This window comes from Vidua chalybeata, chromosome 18 (assembly GCF_026979565.1).
Source record: "Vidua chalybeata isolate OUT-0048 chromosome 18, bVidCha1 merged haplotype, whole genome shotgun sequence".
NCBI classification, from domain to species: Eukaryota; Metazoa; Chordata; class Aves; order Passeriformes; family Viduidae; genus Vidua; species Vidua chalybeata.
In genome coordinates this window covers 2618444-2639541 of record NC_071547.1, presented here as the reverse complement: position 1 = coordinate 2639541, position 21098 = coordinate 2618444, and the positions used below count along the sequence as shown (strand labels likewise).

General features: G+C 44.2%; 1 protein-coding gene across 9 annotated transcripts in view; it reads right to left on the bottom strand.

The window, feature by feature from the left end:
- PITPNM2 (phosphatidylinositol transfer protein membrane associated 2) overlaps nucleotides 1–10217 on the bottom strand; it is a 125732-nt gene extending 115515 nt beyond the window's left edge. For 3 of the 9 annotated variants that reach the window (XM_053959310.1, XM_053959313.1, XM_053959314.1), the window contains exon 1: nucleotides 10103–10209. The gene's annotated coding sequence lies outside the window, so the exon portion shown is untranslated. Of the gene's footprint in view, nucleotides 1–5164; nucleotides 5348–10102 lie in introns of all 9 variants that reach the window. The other 6 variants (XM_053959315.1, XM_053959318.1, XM_053959319.1 and 3 more) reach the window with 3 other exon arrangements.
- Between the last annotated feature and the right edge of the window lie 10881 nt (nucleotides 10218–21098).

Sequence of the window (21098 nt, the reverse complement as noted above, 5' to 3'; positions counted from 1 at the left end):
TCAGAGGCACTGACAGCACCGCCTTGCAAGGAGAAATGAACCAGCACAACTGCTCCTCATGATCACCACAGCTGGTCTAGCTCAGCCCAATCTGCATTAATAAATTCTAAGCCCTTACGAGTGTCAGCTGTGGTCAAACACCACATGCCCATGGGTTGGGAGCATCAGTTTCAGACCACAGAGAGTCTCCAGGGCCCTTTATCCTCAGAAAAGGTGAATTCTCTTCTCCTACCAGCCACCCTAAAGCACTAAGGGGATACAAGTGAGCAACTAAAAACCAACAAACCACAGGGAAATAAATTCAAAATCCTGAAGAACTCTAATTGACGGAACAGGCTCCAGGATGTGCCAAGAAATTAATCAACATGCAAGAGAAATGCAGCAGTTAACTGGAAAATACGAGCAGCTTGGAAAGGCACTGAGACCATTTTTCCCTCTCTGATGTTTGTAGCATCTGGACCCTCCAAGTGCCCCGGGGTTACGTTCCCAGAGGAGCACAAGGTCCTGGCTTCACTGTAAGCAGCCAGACCCAAGGGAAAGGGAGGGAAAACAAACAGCAAAATGCTTCCAGAAGCTGCCTGGGCTCTGGACCCTGCTGTAGCTATAATGAGCTTTTCATTTGCCAAGAGCCCTCTCCCTCCTTCCTTAGAAGTCATTAAGCCTTTCCTAAAAGTCTTTATTCCCTTATAAGAAACGGGAAATGTTACAACCCATTGCTCTGATCAACTGCAAGAAAAAAATATTAGAAAAAACTCAAACCCTACACTGTATATGCACATTTAAAAGACTTTTAGGAACCTCACACCAGTCTATGTAAAACGGGAAGAGTCACATTTAATATCACACAAAGGTGGCAACCTGCTCCCCACACACATCACCTTCCCAAACCTCCCTCCTGCCTCCAGGCTGGGATCCCAGGAACCACCTCCAGCAGCCCCTGCTGGGATTTCTCTGGGGTGGGCAGATCTTAAAAAGCAGCTTTCAAAAGAGTCCATTTAGTGTGAAGCTTCAGACTCCCCTCTGAGAGCAGTAGAACCAACGGGATTTTTTTTTTTTTAATGAGAAGAAAAAAAAAAAAAAAAGAAAAAGCCTCTGGGTGGGTTCAGCACCTGTGTATGTGTATGCCACTTCATGTTTTATTCATGAGAATGCCATCACCCCGTGAAGGTTTCTAAGTGACTCAGCCAGACAGGGTCTCTACAACCAGCTTTGAGGAGGATCTTTTTTGAAAAAAAAAAAAAAAAATTCAGCTGTTTGATTGATATTGTTTTCCAGTCATTTCTAGCCAGGAATATTTCAAGCAGAGAACTCTATGTCAGCTTCCACCTTGCCCCTTCCCATATAACTGTAGCAATTAGCACAGAAAAATTAGTCAATTATGCAGTATTTCACCTTAAATAAAGCAGCTCAAGAAATAAAACACCATTCAATTGGTAGCTGACAGCCAGGGAAGGAAAACAGTGGCTCAGCACCGTGCTTAAAGAGTGTCTGAAATCCATTCCTAGCCCTTGATGGAAGCCTGTCCTTGTCAATGAAATCCACAATCCATAATAATGCTCAGTACTGTGCTTTCATCCTCTGTTTTATCAGAGCTCATCTGCTGATCAATGAGGAGTCCCACAGAATAACACTCTGAATTTCAATGTCAACACAGCAGTACTGTGGTAATGATCGAAAATATTTACATATTGCCTCATTGATCGTGGGGTGTTCTCTTCCAACCATCTGGCTACTGGGCACTCATCTTTTTTATTATTTTATTTTATTTTTTAGGCCTTTACAACTATTTCAAGCAGGTTACCTTGACAGTTAACTTCCAGCATTCCACCTGAATCAGGTTTTCCTGTTATTTTTAAACCAGAACATCAGCAACACCATTAATCAATTTCATCCCATCTCAGAGAACAGGAAAATAATTTTCTAAACAAGGACAAACCCCCAAAACCCCAGCAAACACCTGCTCCGTGATGTGCCAATTCAGCTACAAGGTCTCGTTTTTAATGTGACTCAAGGGTGTCACCATCTCAACAAGGGATGAGTCAAATGGAAATATGTCCCTGACTCTGCTCCCGCTGCCAGCCTCGAAGGAAGAAAGGCTGCCAGGGTTGTTTTTCCCACCTCCAGATGGAATATCCCTTGATCCCTGCAGTGCAGAGCCCTGGGCACACAGCACTGCATCCCTGGGGTGATGCTCCCTGAGGAACTGCTCAGGTTTTCTGAGCCCGGTGGTTCAGACCAGGGGGTGTCACAGGCTGCAGGAATAAAAACCAGCACCAGCCAACCTCCCTTCCCCTCTCCCACCTGAGCCTGTGCACCCTGAGACCCCCCAGCCCATCCCAGTGTCTCCCATGGTGATGGATTTGATGCACCCTCCGCCCCTCTGCTGGCCCAGAGACCCACCTGGAGTCAGAAACTGCGGGGAGAAATTGGGATTTAGCCTCAAGGAAACCAAAAAAAGCAAAAAGCACCTCCCTGCAAGGTGCTCTGAGCACCAAGGTGCTGCACTCCCCAGCACAGCACAACCAGTTTCCACTCAACTCTCATCTCACTGAGCCCAGGTTTCCATGTAAAAATGAATTTTTAAAAAGCTTGGAAAAGCTTATCCATGTGCATTCTCCTAGGAAGCTTATGAGCAAGTTAAAATAAAATATGCAGGAAAGACTAACATCTACAAGATCTACAAGGCTGCTGCAAGAAACCTCAGCAGGGAACTTGCTGAGAATATTAAAAAGGTGGTTTTCAAACAGTTGTCAAACTGATTTCAAGCAGGTTTTTAGTGGCTCCAAATCTGTTTATAATCAGAAGCTGACACTCATGGCTGTTGCTACCATAAACTTGATTTAGGAAAAATGGGAGGTCTGAAAGCCAAATTATACTCAGTCTTTAAACCAGGAATTAAAATCCTCACTCCACATGGTTTAGCTGATGCTTTTTGTAACAACATTTAAAACAAAGCATCACCTCTTTTTTTTTTTTTTTCAGTTCTACTTTGATAACAAGGAATACAACACAAGTTCTATCAGCAAAATGACATTCAGACAACAAAAGACAGAGCAGGGAGGGGGGAAAGTACTCTGACATATCTGCCTTTGATAATACAGATGCTTCATTAGACAGTGAAATAAATCTCCCCTTCATGTCAAACTCCTCTTGCTGCTGGGGCACTTGTACAAAGGAACAGGCAGGACAGAAAGCTCTTTCCTCTCCATCCTCTCTGCCCAGATGTTTGGCAGACATGATGCAGAAGATCTGACCTAAAGATACCCAAGGCAAGTCAAACCATCTCTCCCTGCTCTAAACAAAAGGATAAATGAAAACTGGGAAGCCAGGGCAACACACAGAAGTTTAATCTTTCAAGTAGGCTTGTCCAAATATGCTCTTTTTTTTCTCACAGTGGCAGTGTGCTAGATGAAGGTGCCCTTCTGAAAAACTTATTTATAGGTATTAAATGTAAGCAAAAGAGAGCAATTTAAAAACAATTTTTAAATTGTTCTAGTCTCAACAGAAACAGTTGTGCCCAGGCTAAACACATTTCTGAGGATATTTGATGGAAGATGTTTACCATTTGTTGAAGTTAACACAAGGAACAATGTTTTACAAGCCAGAGACAGGTTAGACAAACAAAAAGTCCCATGAGTCTGGATAAATGATCCTTAAAAACAAGAGAGGGAGAACAAAACAGGCTATGTGTTCTCCATCAGTTCACTGTGGTGGATCAGAAGCCTAAAAGTCCCAGACTCCCCCTCCAGTTTCACAGCTTGCAGTTTACTCTGCATTCTAGTGGAGACAACACATGTCGAGCTTCAACGTGTTTAGGCTGGAACACCCTCTGAACGTGAGGCCGGGTCACAGAGCCCACAGAGAAAAGGATTTCCAGATGCAGATGGGCTAGAAAATAAGAGCCAGAAACACGAGGCTCCATTTCTCCACCACCCTGGAGAAATCAACCTGCTCTGTGAAGGAGACAACTTAAACAGCTTGGCAACGCCTACAGCTGGTGCTCAACCCCAGATCCAGTGAAAAGATGTAAATATTTAGATTTCAATTTCATCTCATATGATAAATATAAAATCTCTATTTCCTTCTTTTTTTTTAAAAAAAAAAGGCAACATTAAAATAGGTAAGCCACCCACATAGAGAAAGTGATTCTACCATGTTTGTACCTTTAGAAGGTTAATTCAGTTTGGGTATTGATCTTGAAACAAATTAGAAGTGAAATTATTCCCAATGAATTGTCCTCTGATATATACAAAACATAATTACACCACATTTATATACAAATGCATATGTGAAATTGTTTTGCTCTTCCTTCCAAATATGTAGTAGTTGATGGCAGCCCATTATTTTTTTTTACCTCTTCAGAAATGCCCACAGCCCTCCAGGTTGTTTTATGGATAACTCTGACTCCAACCCAAATCATCTGAAAAGAGACACAAAATGATCCAACCCAAACTCCTTATGAACACCTGTACAAAACACAGCTGAAGCTGAACTGCTGGCTCTACCAAAAAACCCTGAAATCCTCCCGTAACCTTCTAAAGCACATAATGGAATTAAGGCCCCTCTACACATCCAGAGTTAAGTCATGCAAATACCAAACTTCTTTAGAGTCCGAGATAAGGCGGCCTCGCCCCTGCAGTGCCCAGATACCTCAGCGTGCTGATGTGATTACACACTCCCACCCTCCAAATTGGTTATCACACCATTAAAATGCCTTCCCGGGTCACTGCTCTGAGGGTTAAGCCTGAATTAGTATCCCAAAGCTCCCTGATCGTTATGTAAGTGCCAGCAATCCAAACAAATGAGAGTTAGCTTCCCTGTCCACTACAGGAATCCCTGCCCAGTGGTGAATTACAAATCATTCAGCAGTTCATTCACTATTTTCTTCACCAAGTCCTCCCCAGCTCACAGCAAACCACCTCTGTTCCACTACTGGATTTCCTGGATCTCAGTTTCTTCCCCCCACCATGATGAGACCACAGAAACCCCTGAGTAGAAATCCCAGTATCTGGTCTCCAACTGGAGACTGAGCTGTTCAAAGAAAGCCATGAGGGGCAAATCACTTTTCCTCATCACATCAAGGGACTCCCTCCAATTCACCTAATCCCACCTGTTTTCCTGTCAAGGAGAGTTTTGAGGTTTGTGCCCACATCTCAGCACTCACCAATCTCAGCTGTCCAAACACACAAAGCCACGACTGTAAAAGCTGTGCAGAGTCCTCACTATCCAAAGTACTCAGTACACAGGCTTGGGTTATTTTTGCAGGAAAACAACGTGAGGTCCACAGGGGTACAGACTTCTGGATGTTGTAGGTCTTCAAATCTGTCTGAGCAAGATTTTCTGGAGGCTGCTTAAATCCAGAAAAAAAAAAAAAATCTAATTTGAAGTTCTCAGCCACTACCTGGATCAGGAGAAGCCAAAATCAGCCCGTGCTGCTGTTGGGAGACCGAGACTCTGCCGTGGGTGCCCCTGCTCCTATCAGCACTCCTTCCTCAGCCAGGTGTGTGCTTTGTCCCTGCCCAGGTGGCACCCTGGGCACACTCAGGGCTCTGGCATGTGTGTCCCTGCCTGGTGCCAGGTCTGAGGCTGCTGGGACAATGACCCCAGGACAATGACCCCGGGACTGCCAGGTCCCCACCCTGCACTGACCCAGCCACCAAACCCAAGGGTCCTGCTCATCCTCCTCACCACCCCTGGCACAGGGACGCCCAGAGGCAGGAAGGTGCTGCTCTCCCTCCTGGATGGCCTCTCCCTGCAAAGCCAGCACCTCCTCAGGTGTGGCCAAGCTCCCCAGGGCAGGTTTTAGCCCTGTGCCAGCTGGACTTCTTCCCTGCACCCAGATTTGCCCAAAAACTCCACTTGCCTGAGCAACCTCTTATTTCTTCTCCCCTCTGAAGCCTGACCCTGTGTCACACGCTCAGGAAGAGCTGCAGGAAGGGGAAGCAGCTCTGTCTCCAGATCCTGCCGTCCCTCAGGAGGTCCCCTGCACCTCCCCTTCCCTCCTTCAAAATGAAAGATACCTTTTTCCAACTGGTTTCTAAATTCTCCAGTGGGATTTACTGAAGCTTTTCGCTGTGAGCATCTGAGAAATATTAGTTCAATTAAAAGGAAAAACTGAAACCACCATCCAGTCACACCAGCAAACCCTATTTCCTATGGAAAATGCACAAGCCTGACTTCAGGAGCTCTGTCTATTGACTTGGCATCGTGCTGATTAGAATTCTCTGTAGTGACAAGATCTGGGCCAGCACCAGGCTAAATTGTTTCTTCCTACATTAAGAACATCCAAATATCATCCGTTACTTTGTTCATTTAAATTTTCCTAGGACTCTTGGCATGGACACCACAATTAGAGAAGCCACATTCCCTTTCAGTTCGTGGGTGAGCTCAGACAGACTCTGCCCCAGTACAATCTTGTGGCACTTGGATTTCCTCCAACACCCAGGAAATAAAGTTATAAATAAAAAGTGTTTTATTTACTCCGTCCTCTCTCCCCCATTAATTATTCAATTTCCATTCACACTGAAAACTACAGAACATTTTTGTTTATAAGATGCTTTTGGGCTCAAAATTAAATTTAGGCATATTTTACCAATTTGGGGAGATAAACAGAAATATTAATTGCATCACACCCTACGTCAGCCAGTTTTAAAATTAAATGAGAAGGCATCTTCACCATTTAGAGAAACTGGCTGCTAAGAAAACCATGGGTTGTTTTTTCCTTCTAAGAAAACAGAAATAAAGCAAGACATCGATGCCTGTTTCTAGCCTCTCCTCTTATTTGACTCTCTAATAAGAGGAAGCCTAAAAGAAAAACACCTTAAAAGAAGAAACGTTTCTCGAGGGATCCTGCTTGTCCTGGAACAGGACATTATGGTGAATATGCATGAAAGGCATGAGTCAAACTGTACTCAGGAGCAAGCATCAGCTTTCACTTGCCATTTTCCGAAGCCTTCCACTCAGGCTGCCAAGACAGCAACTGAATGACAAGAGTTTTATTTGAATGCAGAGGGGAGATAAATGCTCCTTTGGACTAACTGGGGGAACCTTCTTTAAATTAGCTCACTTGAAGGATGTGCTGCTTCTCTCTATGGTCAGCTCACAGAAGCAGTAACAATTTGTGAATAAAAAGAGAGTAATTATTTAAATTCAAAACCTTTTAGCCCCACTGTCAGTTTTAAGTTTTGATAATTTCTATTAGGGGGGGAAAAAAATCAGGACAAGGTCTTTCCAAACTGGTTGCTGTCAAGTAAAATGAGAAGTTAGATAAAACTCCCACATGCCAGATGGTAAATCACAATAAATGCTCAGGCTGTTAGATGCACAACAAGCGACAAAGCATTGACACACACCATCAGCAGCAAACCCAAAATAGAAAAGATATTTTAATAAGAAGTTGTCATTTGGGGAAAAGATCCTCGTGAAGCTCTTCAGAATCAAAAGTCATACACTGAGGGCTTCTTATTTTCTTCATCACCTCACATAATCCTGAGAACAGCCACCAATTTCAGGGGACTTCCATTAGGCTCAGGGGTATAGTCAGCAACAGCCTTGGAGTTCACTATTTAGGCACCACTTCTGACCCTTTCTGCCAAGTTCTTAAAAAAAATTTTGTTAAAGGATACCAGGGAATTGTTTACTCAAACCATTACTGTCTCCCAAACACACATGCAAGAAAAAGTTTTATTAAGAAGATAAACAGCTGCTACTGTACACGGTTTAGATGGCAACAAAAGCATCTAAGGGCCATAAAGGGAATAGTAAGGGAATTAAAAAGCATTTTTATGCATGAAGATGGCTAACATCTGTACGTTCATTAAAGTGGTATCAACTATGCTTTTAATTAAAAGTTAGTGACAGAAACTTAAATATGATTAATGAAGCCCAGCAGCCTACCAGAGGTCTGCTCCATCAAAAGCAGCACAAGCTGCGTTCCCAGCCCCGGCTGCTCATTTCTTCCCCTCTCAGAGATGCTGCCACAACCAGAACACACAGAGAAATCCTGAGACAAACAACAAGCCAGGACAAGGCTGTAACAGCGCTTTCATGCCTGGCCATCCTTTACTCTGTATATCCCGAGGAGACGTTTCAATTACCGAGCAGCCCGCGGCCACAACAAGGAGCTGGTTACCTGTCACAATAACCAGGCACTCAGAGATCCATCGGAGGCACGAGGTCTGCCACAGGAAAAGAGGGAAAAGGGCTGCCCTACAAACAGCAGTCTCCTGTTCAACAGTGGGTGGGGGAAAACCCCTCGCCCAGAAGCCAGTGCTGAACTCTGTAAGGCAGTCAAGTCGTCTTGTGTTACCCGGAGCACAACGCAGTCATGACAAAAATAAACCAGGCGATAAAAATACAGCACGAGCAAAAAGATGTGGGCACGGAACAGGAATCGGTGCCATCGGGGGAGAAGGAGTCCTACAGCCACTGATATTCTCACATGCACTCAAACATCCGCCTATTCAAGCCCTGATGTCCACAAAGACTGATCTATTGTCACTTTCCTGTTCGGAGCTGAGCACTCACAGATTCTGTCTTCAAAGACTGAAGAGCTTCCTGACATCAAATTTCCACTTAGCAGCTTCCAGACACACAGAGCACAAAGAAGATGGAAGCTCTCACTTTAGAGCAGGTACCAACACATGAAACTTTTTTTTTTTTTTTTTTTTTTTGCTTAAATACACAGCTTAAATAAACTTCACCTCAGTCGTAGCATTTAGAAGTGAAATGTGACAGGACTGTCTTGTGTAGCTGACTGAGCAGGGCGCTCCTCTGAGGGGCTCCCTGAATGACGCTCCCAGCCCCGGGCTGAGCACCTCAGTGCACTCTGTGCTTCTGCTTCTTCCGTGGAGCAGGAGAGGCTGGGGAGGACGTGAAGGAAGGGATTTAATCCTCCCACAGCTGGGCAAAAAGCTGGAGCTGTTCACGCTGTAGCCACGGAGCAGCAGCACGCTCCAGGATGTGGAGCCCAGGGTTGTTCGGGAGCACAAGGCAGGACCCCTTCTGTCAAGGCGTGGGGAGGCCAGGAGAAAGGAATGCCGGGCCCAGCAAAAAGAATCTCCTCTTGCAGCCCATCATCCAGCTAAGGAATGGGCATTCCTGCTCTTTCCAAAGGGAAGAATCTCTTCCTCCCACTCCCACAAGGAAAAGCACCGCCTGAGGAGCACGGCCAGCTCCCAGTCACCACCCAGCAGTGCCCTGCCACAGGGGGGTCTCGAGCCCCGAAATCTCACGGGGCTGTCCCTCAGCTGTAATCAGTCACCGGCATTTATTCTTTGAGGCTGCTGCAGGTCTCACCCTCTTCTCCCACAGGGATGGGAGGCACCCCCGGGCAGCCCCTTCACGCCCTCCCCACGGCCAGGCCCCGTCCGAGGGGCTCCTAGGCCACCGCACGGCAAAACCTCCACCGGGGGCCTCTGCCAGAGCCGAATTCGGTGAAATTCAAGGCTCGGAGATGCGGTACCCGAGGAAGGGGGCCAGGACGGAGCTCTCCCGGGGGCTGGCTCCGGCCCCGAGCCATGACCGCCCCGAACGCTCGGGGTGCCGCGACCCGGCGCGGAGGGTGCTCCGTCCGTCCGTCCGTCCGTCCGCCCGTCCCCGGCTGTCCCCGCGGGCACGGGGCGGTGTCTGCCGCCCGCGACCTGCGGGCACGGCGAGAGCCCGGCACCGGCTGTGCCACACGCCGGACCCCGGCAGCGCGGGGCTGCGGTCCCGCGTCCCCGGCGTGCGGTGCCGGGCGCTGCCATGGCCGCGGGGCCCTCCCGGTCACCGACTGCTCCATCGGGAAACTTTTACCGCCGCATCCCGGAGAAGGACGGACAGCCCGGCCCCGCTCAGGCCGCGCCAGCCTCCAGGTGCCGGCCGGGACCCGCCGCGGCCCGCGGGGGCCGTTCCGCGGTCCCGGGAGGGGCCCCCGCGCCGCACCGGCCCCTCCGCGGAGCCGCAGCCGCTCCGCGGGCCCGGCCGCCCCAGCTCAGCTCCCCTCGGGCCCGCCGCGGTTCCCGCCCCACGCCGAGGCACAGCCGTGCCGGCCCGGGGGCCGCCAGGTGTCGGTGCTCGCCCCGCCGCCCCCCGCCCGCCCTCAGCGCCCCCCGCCACGCACCGGCTGCTCCCGGCGCGGCGGCCGCGGCTCCCGCTGCTGCTGCTGCCGATGCCGCCGCGGCTCGGCGGCTGCCGTTGCCTACGGGTCGCTGCCTGCCGGCATGCCAGCGCGCCGCTGGCATAATCCCCGGCGCGGGCGGGCCGGGCGCGGGCAGCTCCTCGCCCGCCGGCGCTGCCGCGGCGCGGGGACGGCGGAGGCGGGGGGAGGCGAGGCGGGCAGGCCGCCGCAGCTGCAGGGGAAGAAGGGAGCGGGGAAGGCGAAGAGCCCCGCGCCGGCACTGCCCCTGCCCTGCCGTGGCACGGCGGCCGCGCGGATTTATCCGCCCGCCGAGCGAGCCGAGCCCCGCGCACCGGCAGCACCGGGAGCCGCCACTTCCTTCCCCGCGCCGCTCCGCGCTCCCTCAGCCGAGCGGGCGGGGCGGGGGCGCCGCCTGGCGGCCGCGGTGAGGAGCGCGGGGCAGCGGGACCGCCCCGCCGTGCGGGGAAGGCGCGGGAGGAGCGGGGAAAGAGCGGGGAAAAACGGGGGAAAAACGGGGAAAGAGCGGGGAAAGAAGGGGGATCCCCGGGCTGGTACCGCCTTCCTCCGCTCGCCGCCCCGCGCCGGGCTCGTTCGCCCGCTCGCTGCCGGTAGCGGTGCCCGCAGCGAGGGTAACGGCGCTTACCGAGCCCCAGCCCGCGCCGTGCCCTCACCTGCCCCCAGAGCAGCGCTGGAGACTCCTCGGGCTTTACTCTCTGCAAAGCTTAGTGGGGGAAAAATAAAAAATCTCAAAAAGTTCAGCGATCGTTTTATGGAGAAAGCTCAGGAAAAGAGCCTGCGATGAAATTTACCGTGCCCTTTTTAAACCTTTGTTAATTTCCTGCGGTTGTTTTTCGTTCAGGATGCATCATCCCAGCCCTTTTTCCCTCTCTGCAAAGGCAAGCACTCGCAGTTTGTTTTGTAACTGCTCCCTGCATTTCCACACTAAGTTGTTGTCCACGTTTCAGCTTTGTGCAAGGCAGATTATGCCTAAACCTATCCAAGCTACAACTTTTAAATTTTTCTTTCTAGAGATGTGAACAGAAATTTTATTTTCCAAAGTTTAAATCTCAGAGCTGGAGGACTTGAAATGTTTATTATCATAGAGAAAACTATGCATGGGAGTGTCTTGCAAGGGCAGACTGAGGCAGAGGAGAGCCTGGGGCTCCAGGCAGGACCTTGTAGATCTGGAAAGGCGATAAATGCCAACATAGCTGGGAGGTGTCAGGTGAGAACACCAGAGGAAGATGACTAAAGTCCTCCAGAGAGGAAGCAAAAGCCTCTCTGGTTATCTGGAAATCCTTATGTGTCCTCAAAGAGAGAACAAGGCAATTTTCTCACGTTAAGGGGATTAAAAACAAAAGGACAACGTCCAGCAAAGGGCAGGGCCAGCACACGGTGAACGCTGCCTGTGTCCCAGTTTTTGGTGCTTCGGGTCTGATTTTCAGGAGCACTGAGCATTCAGGCCTCCCACTGATTTAATCTGGAACTGCAGAGCCGCTGCCCCTCTGATGAATCAGGCCAAAGGCACCACACTGAACAGGTCACACAGATATTTGAGAAGGTTGGCCTAGAAGTTTACTAAAAGCAACACTTTTTTTTTCCCCCCTTCAGGGTTCTAATAGAACAGAAATAACCTAAAGAGCTCCAACAGATGGAGGAGGACTTTTGATTAAAAAATAAATTCTGACTCACAATTCAGTTTTCTGGATGTAATAAAAAAGAGTCCATGAATATGAATAGTGCTGGAGAGAATGAAGTGGAGATGAAGGGAGGTTACAAGGAGAGGCAGTGAAAGAGCTGAGCTGATTTACCTACTTGCCTCTAATGTCTGTCAGGAAAATTCTTTGGTTTTGCTGTAGCACTGATGAAAGAAAACAAGACCATTACTGGACTCATGAATTTTTCCTGTGATGGATTCCTTGGAAAAATCCTGCTGGCTGACTGATATTTCTGAAGAATGCTTTAAAATTGCACCTGTTAATAACAAAATAGTGGGGAAACTGCAGCTGAATGGAGCTAAGCAGGGAAGTAAAGATTCTTTTTTTCTTTCCCCCCACCTCCCACCCCTTCTAAGTAAAAATTACCGGTGAGAACATGGAATGCCATCAGAATTGTACATCTCTTTGTGGACACTGGAAATACATTGGAGCAAGTCCTCTCCAAGCATTCACCCCCAATTTCTGCATTTTAGAGTAAAGGAGAAAACTCCCATCTTTGACTTCTCCCCAGCTCTGATCTATCACTGGAAGTACCCACAGGGTAGAAGGGTAAAAACTGCAAAAACTACAGAATTTCTGAAAAGACCATGCACGGCTTGGGCAATTCTTATCAAGTATCTTGAACCACAACACTCTAATTTTAGAATCAGACCTTCTCAAGCTTCCTTTGTGACAGCTATTCTGGCCCTGTAATCACATCATTGGTGGCTAAACATCTTGAACAAGGACAGAATTTGAAACACACAATATGATTAAAACCTACATTATCACTGATGTAATATCCCAGAGCCTATTACTGTACTTGGGCAGGAGGAAAGAATCTAATTAAACATTTATTTAATATTAAAATACAAACCAAAATATCAACGTTGGACAGTAATGCAACAATATGTCAACTGGCAAATATGTATTTTTTTTCCACCAAGAAAAATTCGTTTATGTCCACAAACACATGAAATGTACAGGAACAGAACACTGGCACGAAACCCAGCCTGGCACAGGGAACCAGTGACTTCAGGCAAGGAATTCCAGTCCTGGAGTGTCAGCTGGAGCTGAGTTGTTCACTGGGAGGCAGGAGGCTGCTGCCAGGTGAATCCTGGCACTCACAGTATCAAAACACCCCTCACTGGGAGGCATCAGGTCCATCAGAGAAGGATTCTCCTGCCCCAGCCAGCCACAGTGCAAGTATTGCTCACAGTTCTGTGCCCATGAGAAACATCCATGTTAAAGGTTTAAATGAAGAGCATTTACCACAGAACAGTGGTTCTCTTGAACACAGGTAACTCACGTTGCTTTTTGTATTAAAGTCCAAAATCTCCTCTTGGCTAATATTTACATCACACCATAAAGATTTATAAAATGGTGGAGGAAAACCAAGTGCAAAAGGGTAACACTACCATTTTTTTTTCTGAAAACAAGCTGCCTTTTAGTTTCTTATTATAAATTGAATATCACTATTTAAAAATAATTGATATTTCTAAAAATATTACAATACAGGATAAACATTGATTTCTCAGGTGTAACAAAATACGTTTAAAATAGAGGTGGCTGTTTGAAGTACAAAATATTGCTGTTTGCAAAGGGTAACATGGTTGCAAAACTACTTTTCAGGGTTTATAAAAATACAAAATAATTTGCATTTACTGAGTGCATCGTTATATATTAGTGCAAAAAAAAAAAGAAGTATATTTGCAGTCAAGAGAGAATGTCAGAGATTTGCAGAGGTTCTTAAAACATGAAATCTTTTCAGAGTCATTCGTATTAACCCCAAATCTCTGTTAATTCTTTCCAAACGATCTTCCAGGGCTTCCTAAAAGGAAGAGTTAAAAGAAAGAACAAAAAGCATTAATAATATATCATGAAATCCAATGATCCTTCTAAAATTAGGAAACTGCTATCCTTCCTATATTCCTGGTATCTTTTTTGAGGCCTTAGGTGCATTGTTACCACCCAAAAACCAGAGCCAGACCTACAAACCTGTCATGTTATTTTTATGTGTTTGTTGGCTTTTTTAACACGTGACTTACAAAACTCCATGAGAGAAAGCTGACAAGAATTAGGACAGGCTGATAATTAGGAACATTAGGCATATTTAGGAATATTAGGCATATTTAGAAAACAGATGATCACTGTAGTAAGTGGCAGGATTGATTTACTGGAATGCACTTTTAATTTCAAATTGATAAACTGATAACACACCCTGGGATTACAATTTAGGAAATGCTGAAGTTGAAGGCTTTGCAGAGACCTCTAAAAGACAATTTTGAGACTTGTTTTTATTAAAAGAGTCTCGGAGTTTTCCACAGAAAGCACTTCCCTGTATTCCACTTAAACCAGTTATTTTTACCTTCTTACTTTGTACTTTCAAGGAGACAATACCCAGCCAAACAAAACCTAAACTTTTCAATTCCTCCTGCAGCACAACATCCTCTCTGCAGCTTCAGGGATCTATTTCATAGTCACTGCATTTTGTTAATGCATTGCCTTTATCTCCCTCTCAGTTTTTAGCACAAGAACAGACTATTCTTACAGTAATTTGGCAAAATGCATCCCCATGTACAAAAAAGAGAAGATATTAAACAATATAAAAACCCTAACATAAAAACCCATATAAAAATTCCCACAGCAATCACACTTACTACCCAGAGGATCTTTCCTCTACATTATGTATTCTCAATTGTGGAAGAACAAAAGAGAACAATAATACAGAGAAGCTTTTTCACCTGATTTAGTCTTGCTTGCAAGGTCATTCTTCCACCAGAACAAGGGATTCGGCTCAGTGCAGCCTCAATCTAATAACAGAAAACACTTCAGCTGTAAATTAGTTTCAAGAGCCAATATGAGCCCTCCTAACTCCTCTTACAGAAGGAGAGGTGAGGTGTATGGATTACAGACACGTGGAGAGTTTTGTTCTTGAACACCACAATACTGTGCCAGCCCCCATCCACACTGTGTTTGTTACAGTGACTCTCCTTTAACGAATTTAGGGACAGGGAAGGACTGCAAGTAGAGCAGGGAAGGATACTGGCACATTCCTGACGTGGCACTGAAGCTGTGGGTGAATTTCAGCCATGTATTCCATGGATAAAGGGCTCCATACCTCACCTCTCATAGCACAATTACGATTTGTCACAACTTGAAAACAAAAATAATCTTTGCCTGTTGCTTTTCATGAGTCAGCTCATCAAAAAGCCTCTCTGTTTCAGCCAGAGTTGTAATCCTTGCTGTGTACTTGAAGTCTTCCTCACAAGGTGATTGCACTGCCTCGTATCTCTGGCTCCTCTCCTCCCAGGCTGCTGCTTTCTTCATTCCATTACTGACAGATTCAGTGCAGGAGCTGTGTCTGACACCTGAATGCTGCCTTCCTATCAACAGAACAGGATTGTCTTTGTATTTCTTTTGTAATTATCTGGGAAATTGTTACACAGGACAGAAAAAGAAACCAATGACAGCACGAGCAGTGTGGTTTTGGCAGTGCACAAACTGAGGAGAGGGACAAGCAAAGCCTCAGTCCTTGCCCTGAACAGCTTCCCAAAGGAATGCAAAACATTTGTATGGGTCATCTTTCAAGGGACCTTTGAAACACAGCATATTTTTTTGTTAACAACCAGATTCCTGTGTTGTACTAATTAGGAATTACTTTTACTGGTACATTTCTAAATACCACCAGGATGACTGGTTGTCATGCAAACACCAGTCTAAACATGGATAAAACCAGAATGCAGAACATTTGTGACAAGGATTACAGAAGGGAGAAAAGATTAATCCTTTCAGAAAATCTGAAACAACTGGTTTTATTAGTTACTCTTTGCTGTCCATAATGCAATGTTTAGTAATAGAATTTTATTACTATGACTCAGTGTGTACATCTTAATATAGACTCCACTAAGATATGCATTGGATAACTGAGTTAAGCACAGGGAAATGTATTTCCCTTCTTCCTCAATTTAATTATTTTTCTTGTTCCACTGTGTTTGAGCACACACACACATATGCATAAAAATAAAATACTGCATGAACAGGATTTCTCTGTCTACAGGAATAAGGCAAGATTTAGAGGATTTTTAAAAGTTGGACTTCACAGAGTAAAGAGTCAGTTTTCTAGTTAAGCAGCTACTACCACTGTGGAAAGAACTGTGGTACAAAAATATAAAGTTTCCCTCCACTTTGATAGATTACCTTCTATATCATCTAGTGAGTGAAACTGGAGCCTTTTCCTTGGATTATTGTGCTGTAAAGTAGAAGTAGCACCAGTTTCCAGGTCATCTAGAAGTATATCAAATCTACAAGAGCAGGAAGCACACAGCAATTATTTGTCAGAAGTCATGTATCAAGCAATACATTATTTTCTACTATTTCACCTTTAGGCTGAATAAACAATATTTTTTTTAGAAGAAGAAGAATAAGTCTTCTAAATCCTGTTCAATCATTCTAGATTTTCCTGGCCAGATTTTAAAAAGCACAACTTAGCTTTATATTCAGGAATCTTCACGACTCATTTCTGAGGACATTTAATAAACAAGAAAGAGCGGCATTAAGCCTGGATAAACATCCTGCTGCTCTAAAAATGATCAGAACACAACTGTATCCACCAGACTCGTACCTTGTCACTGTGTTTTCATTTCTGCTGAGCAAATGGCTAAACCCAGGAGAGAGGTTTTCCTTTGGAGATCGTTTTGGGCTGTATGTCACAGACACTGGTGCCAACATTATCTCTCTCCTTGCTGCAAAAGACAAAGTATGTTTATCTACCTCAAACTCCCCAGTGCAGTACCTCCCACTCGTGTGCTTACAGCTTAAGAGAATGCTCTTCAAAGCTGTCTACATGTTTATCTAAATTAGATGAGAAGTGCACCACAACATGGAAAAATAAACTTAGAACTCTCACATATTCTGTGATTACAGACATGATTTTTTTTCAGACTGCCAAGCACAATGCAGAAACCCTGTCTCTATTTTTCCATCTCCTAGAGCAGCCTTTCATGATTTGATTCTGCTTTTTGAGTGACACAAAGCCAAGCTGAGAAGAGCACTGACTGGGAGTGTTGGATTTCCTGTTTGCAGGAGGAAGGGACGATGACCTCTGGCCACAGGGGGAGCTGAACCGTTTGGGTCTGTGCTGGTCTCTCCCTTTCTCTGGAGATCGGTTTGCAACCAAAGAGGTTTCAACAAACCCCACAGTCTGACGTCGAGTTGATGGTTCTAATTAAAAGAAAAAAAAGAGTTCTTATATTAATTAGTCTTCTTCAACACAAGAGTTCACAAATATTCCCCTGAACTGAGCTTTTTGTCCCTCACATCAATGTTATTTGTGCTCTCTTCCTACTCACAGAACAGTTTAACTCAAGAAAAGGGATCTTTGCAGTGTGTGATGGAGAAATTATGCTGAGTAACACTGTTTGAAAGAGAAACAGTGGAAATCAGGACAAAAGCATCTTTTGGGAAAGGCTGAAGGACCTGCCTGAGGCCCAGAATACAAGATTTTAAGAAAGACTCAGCGTTTTCTCTAAATCAGCATTCTTACAACAGCTCAGGGCAGTCCCACTTCCTCAATTCCATTCCCATACAAACCATGGAAACTCAAATGGATGAACAGCAGCCAGAGCTTTGTTAGGACTCCATTAACTGTTTATAAATACTGAGATATTCTTAGAAAAGGGGACATTAAGTAGTCTTCAGCTTGAGACCTAACAACAACCTCTGCATTCCCCCTATTCTAAACAAATCACTAAGATAATTAACTTTGAATTTTCTTTGGGGAACCCCACAAGTTTGCATGCCAAAACTGTTTTTATCCCATCACTGAAGCCTGATGGACTTGAATGCTGAGAATACCAAAGCCAAAAGACATGCAAACAAAGAAAAGCCAGTAAAGACACATTCAGGAATATAAAAATAAGAGTTACTAGCTGGTGCATCTTCTTTTTCTGTCTGTGTACCCCAATCTTTAAGAATTTTTCCTTCTTCAAGTTCTTTAAAAGCTTTTATAATTGGTGCTTCTGACATCTCATTTTCTGTTTTTTCTATTGTGTTTGTTGAAGAGTCTTCCTGTGAGGAGTCTTTCTCGGGAGGAGAATGGTGCCTTGAATAATGTGAGGTGGTGGAAGGAAAAAAAAAAGAAGATCAAGTTTTTTATTTTATTTCATATACCCAAACATGGACAGAATAAACAAAAACATGGAGAAATTTAGTTCAGATTTTAGTTTAGTTCAGATTTCAGAAACCAACTCACCTAGAAGGAATATAGGTTTCTTCCAGCCTGTTGTCTTTGGGGCTTTCCTGGCCCTCCAAAGGCTGCCCAGTGAAAATGGAATATTCAGCTCCTGGTATCAACCACTTTCGCCTGCTGACATCAGGAGTTCCCAACTTGCTGTGGGAATAAAAAGCAATTTTAATAAAAAATTAAAATTATTAAAGGGTTTGGAGTTTGGAGGGGGGGGGTGTTATGTTTGTTTATTTATGTTTGTTTGTGATTTATTCTAGTGAGCAGAAACAAATATACAATAAACTTGTAAATACTATGGGAAAAGTAACTGCTTTTTAAAACATGCTTGTAAGGTAAAAATAGAATATTTGGGGGGGAAAAAAAGCCATATGTTGAGGTTTCAGTCTAAATTATACAATATGCTCAGAATGCAGAGCCCCACAAAGATCTTCCTGTAATTTAATGCTGCTTACTCAGACCCAGGTTTGGGTTGCAAGTAGCTCTCAACTAATTAAATGAAAACATTTGGTGGAGATTACTGCAGTAGTTCAGAGCATCTGATCCCAGCTTTCCTTTGGACAACAATTATTAGAAAAATAAAAAAAGGAAAAAAAAAACCAAAAAAAACCAAGAAAAAGCCAGCATTGATAACACAAGAGTGATAAATATCAACTAATAAGCATCAATTAGTAGATCATAATCTTGAGATATCGAAAGAAAAATGCAATTTCTATACACTGGAAAGCAGATAATTAGGAAAAACGGGTCTTGTTTACCCAAGCTATGAACTATAGGCACTATTCTGTAAATCTATCCTGCTGGGCATTCAATTGGAATGAGGCTTTCCTTGAGCCTCTGGGATCAGTTAGGGACAGATTAACTTCTAAATCCATACTGGCTCTTACATCCCCCCCTCCCAGATGAACATGGTCTGCCATGTCCAGGCCTTCCTTTTTTCTGTTCATTGTTGAGGGGTCTGGTTCATAAATATTAAAAGAGCCCTAAACAGAAATTTGTCCCTTTAATATAATAATATATAAATTATTTCTGTCTTTGTAATCATCAAAATTGAAATCTCCCCAAGACACTACTGTTCAATACATCCAAATGGACATCCCCAAATCACATTAATTGTCATTTTGGGCTCCACAGCATCAGGGCTGAAATGGGAGAGACATTGAACAGGCCATAACTGAGTAATAAAAATCAGAGGGGGACAAAGCTTTTCAGGCCTTTAAAATGTAAAAAAAAAAAAAAAAAAAAACAAACAAAAAAAAACTCAAACAAACAAAACCAGAGCACAGATCAACTTGAATTTCTTTTAACATAAATTCCCAATCCAAACCAGAGTGTTCATTCTAACTGAACCTCCCCTCTACTCTCAGGTTACCTGTCCAAACTATATTTAGAACCACACGAAGCAGGAATCAGCCTTTCAAACCAGTGACACACAAGGAAAAACCTCCAGTGCCTAACTGGAGCAGACTGTATTCCCAAGATCTTTGTGGAGTATGGGAATTCAGCTGAGACCTAGCAAACATCTGGGAGGAGCAGGGACAGCTGGCCAAGCCAGAGATACATTAGCCAGAGTATTCAGTTGGGTTTAATAATTTCTTGGCACATCCAATCTCTGGATTACATCACATGTGTTTAATCCAGTTCAGCCCATGGACTGACCTCATCTTGATCCATTTTTAGCCAAAACATGTTAAAAGCTATTCTAAAACACATTGTTTTCATGTTTGAGTGTTCACTTACTTGGCACAAGAGGTTCTTAAACGATTTTCACTTATATGGCGAAGTTTCAGTGCATTTTCATGTTCCACCTGCTTGAGCTGAGCTTCAAGTTTTAAAATTGTCCTTAAAAAGATGCATTAGGAGATGATTTAAATAGCATAAAAGAAACATCTTATTTCTAAAGAGTTTTGCTCATTTTTATTCAGATATTCTGGTTGAAGCAGGAGAACAAGAGCAACTGCTGCATTTCTGTCTATGCATCTCTATCTAAATATGGATATATATATGTATTTGAATTTGAAGTTAAATAAATCAGGTAATCTGGCCAGAAAGACAGGACCAGAAGACACTGCTGTGGAAGCAGAGGAAGTAGAAAAAACATTGCATATCCTAAATTAATGAGATTTTTAGTTTGTACCAGTAGCGTGAAGCAACATGAAATTGCTTCATAGAATGTGATTAAATTTGAAAGATCTACAGCCCCCACACACTGGGAGTAGACATTTAGACCACAGTTTGTATTTCATATTGTTAAAACAATAGTAAGTTTCACAGTTACCTTTTCAAATCAGAAATCTCTGTGTTTGCATCAAGCAATTTGTTTTCAGTCGTATTTAAGGTATCCTACGAGGACACAAAGAAAAATGTAAAAAGCCCAAAAACTACAGAAATGCATTAAATAAAACCCAAGTAACTCCACATCAGTCTTGAAAACAACACATCAATTACACCTTCCTAGTTCTAAGGGTCCATTAAATTTCTTCAGCTTTGACTTTGCAGTATTTTTGCTGCCTGTGACTGGAAAATAACAGATTCCAGTTTCCATCCTTTTCCCTCCAGGACTCTGAAGAAGGAAGTTATCAGTAAAGATAAATACAGATCTTTCTGTTTGAGCTTTTTCAGAACATTTGAGTTAATTCAGCTAATTCCATGGAATATTATCACAAAGTTTGCATGTTTGGGTTTTTAATTATCCACTGTGTGCCTACCTTTACTCTTTCATGTTCTTTTCCAAGGGATTCGTATTCTCCTAAAAGCTGAAACAAAACAAAAGAACACCAACCCACAGTGAGACCACAGTCAATTAACAGTTTTGTTGGCTGCTGTAAAATCATCTCAACAGCTTGGCTAACACATGCAGGAGCACTACAGGGGATAATAAATACTATTAAAGTACATTTTGTAAGTTCTTCTTATCATCTTCTAATTGGAACAAAAAGTATAGACAGGACAAGAGGAGACGGAGCTACTTATAGAATGTATTTCTGATTTTTAAATTATTTGTCTCTAAAGAAACTGAATGAAGGAATCAGTAAAA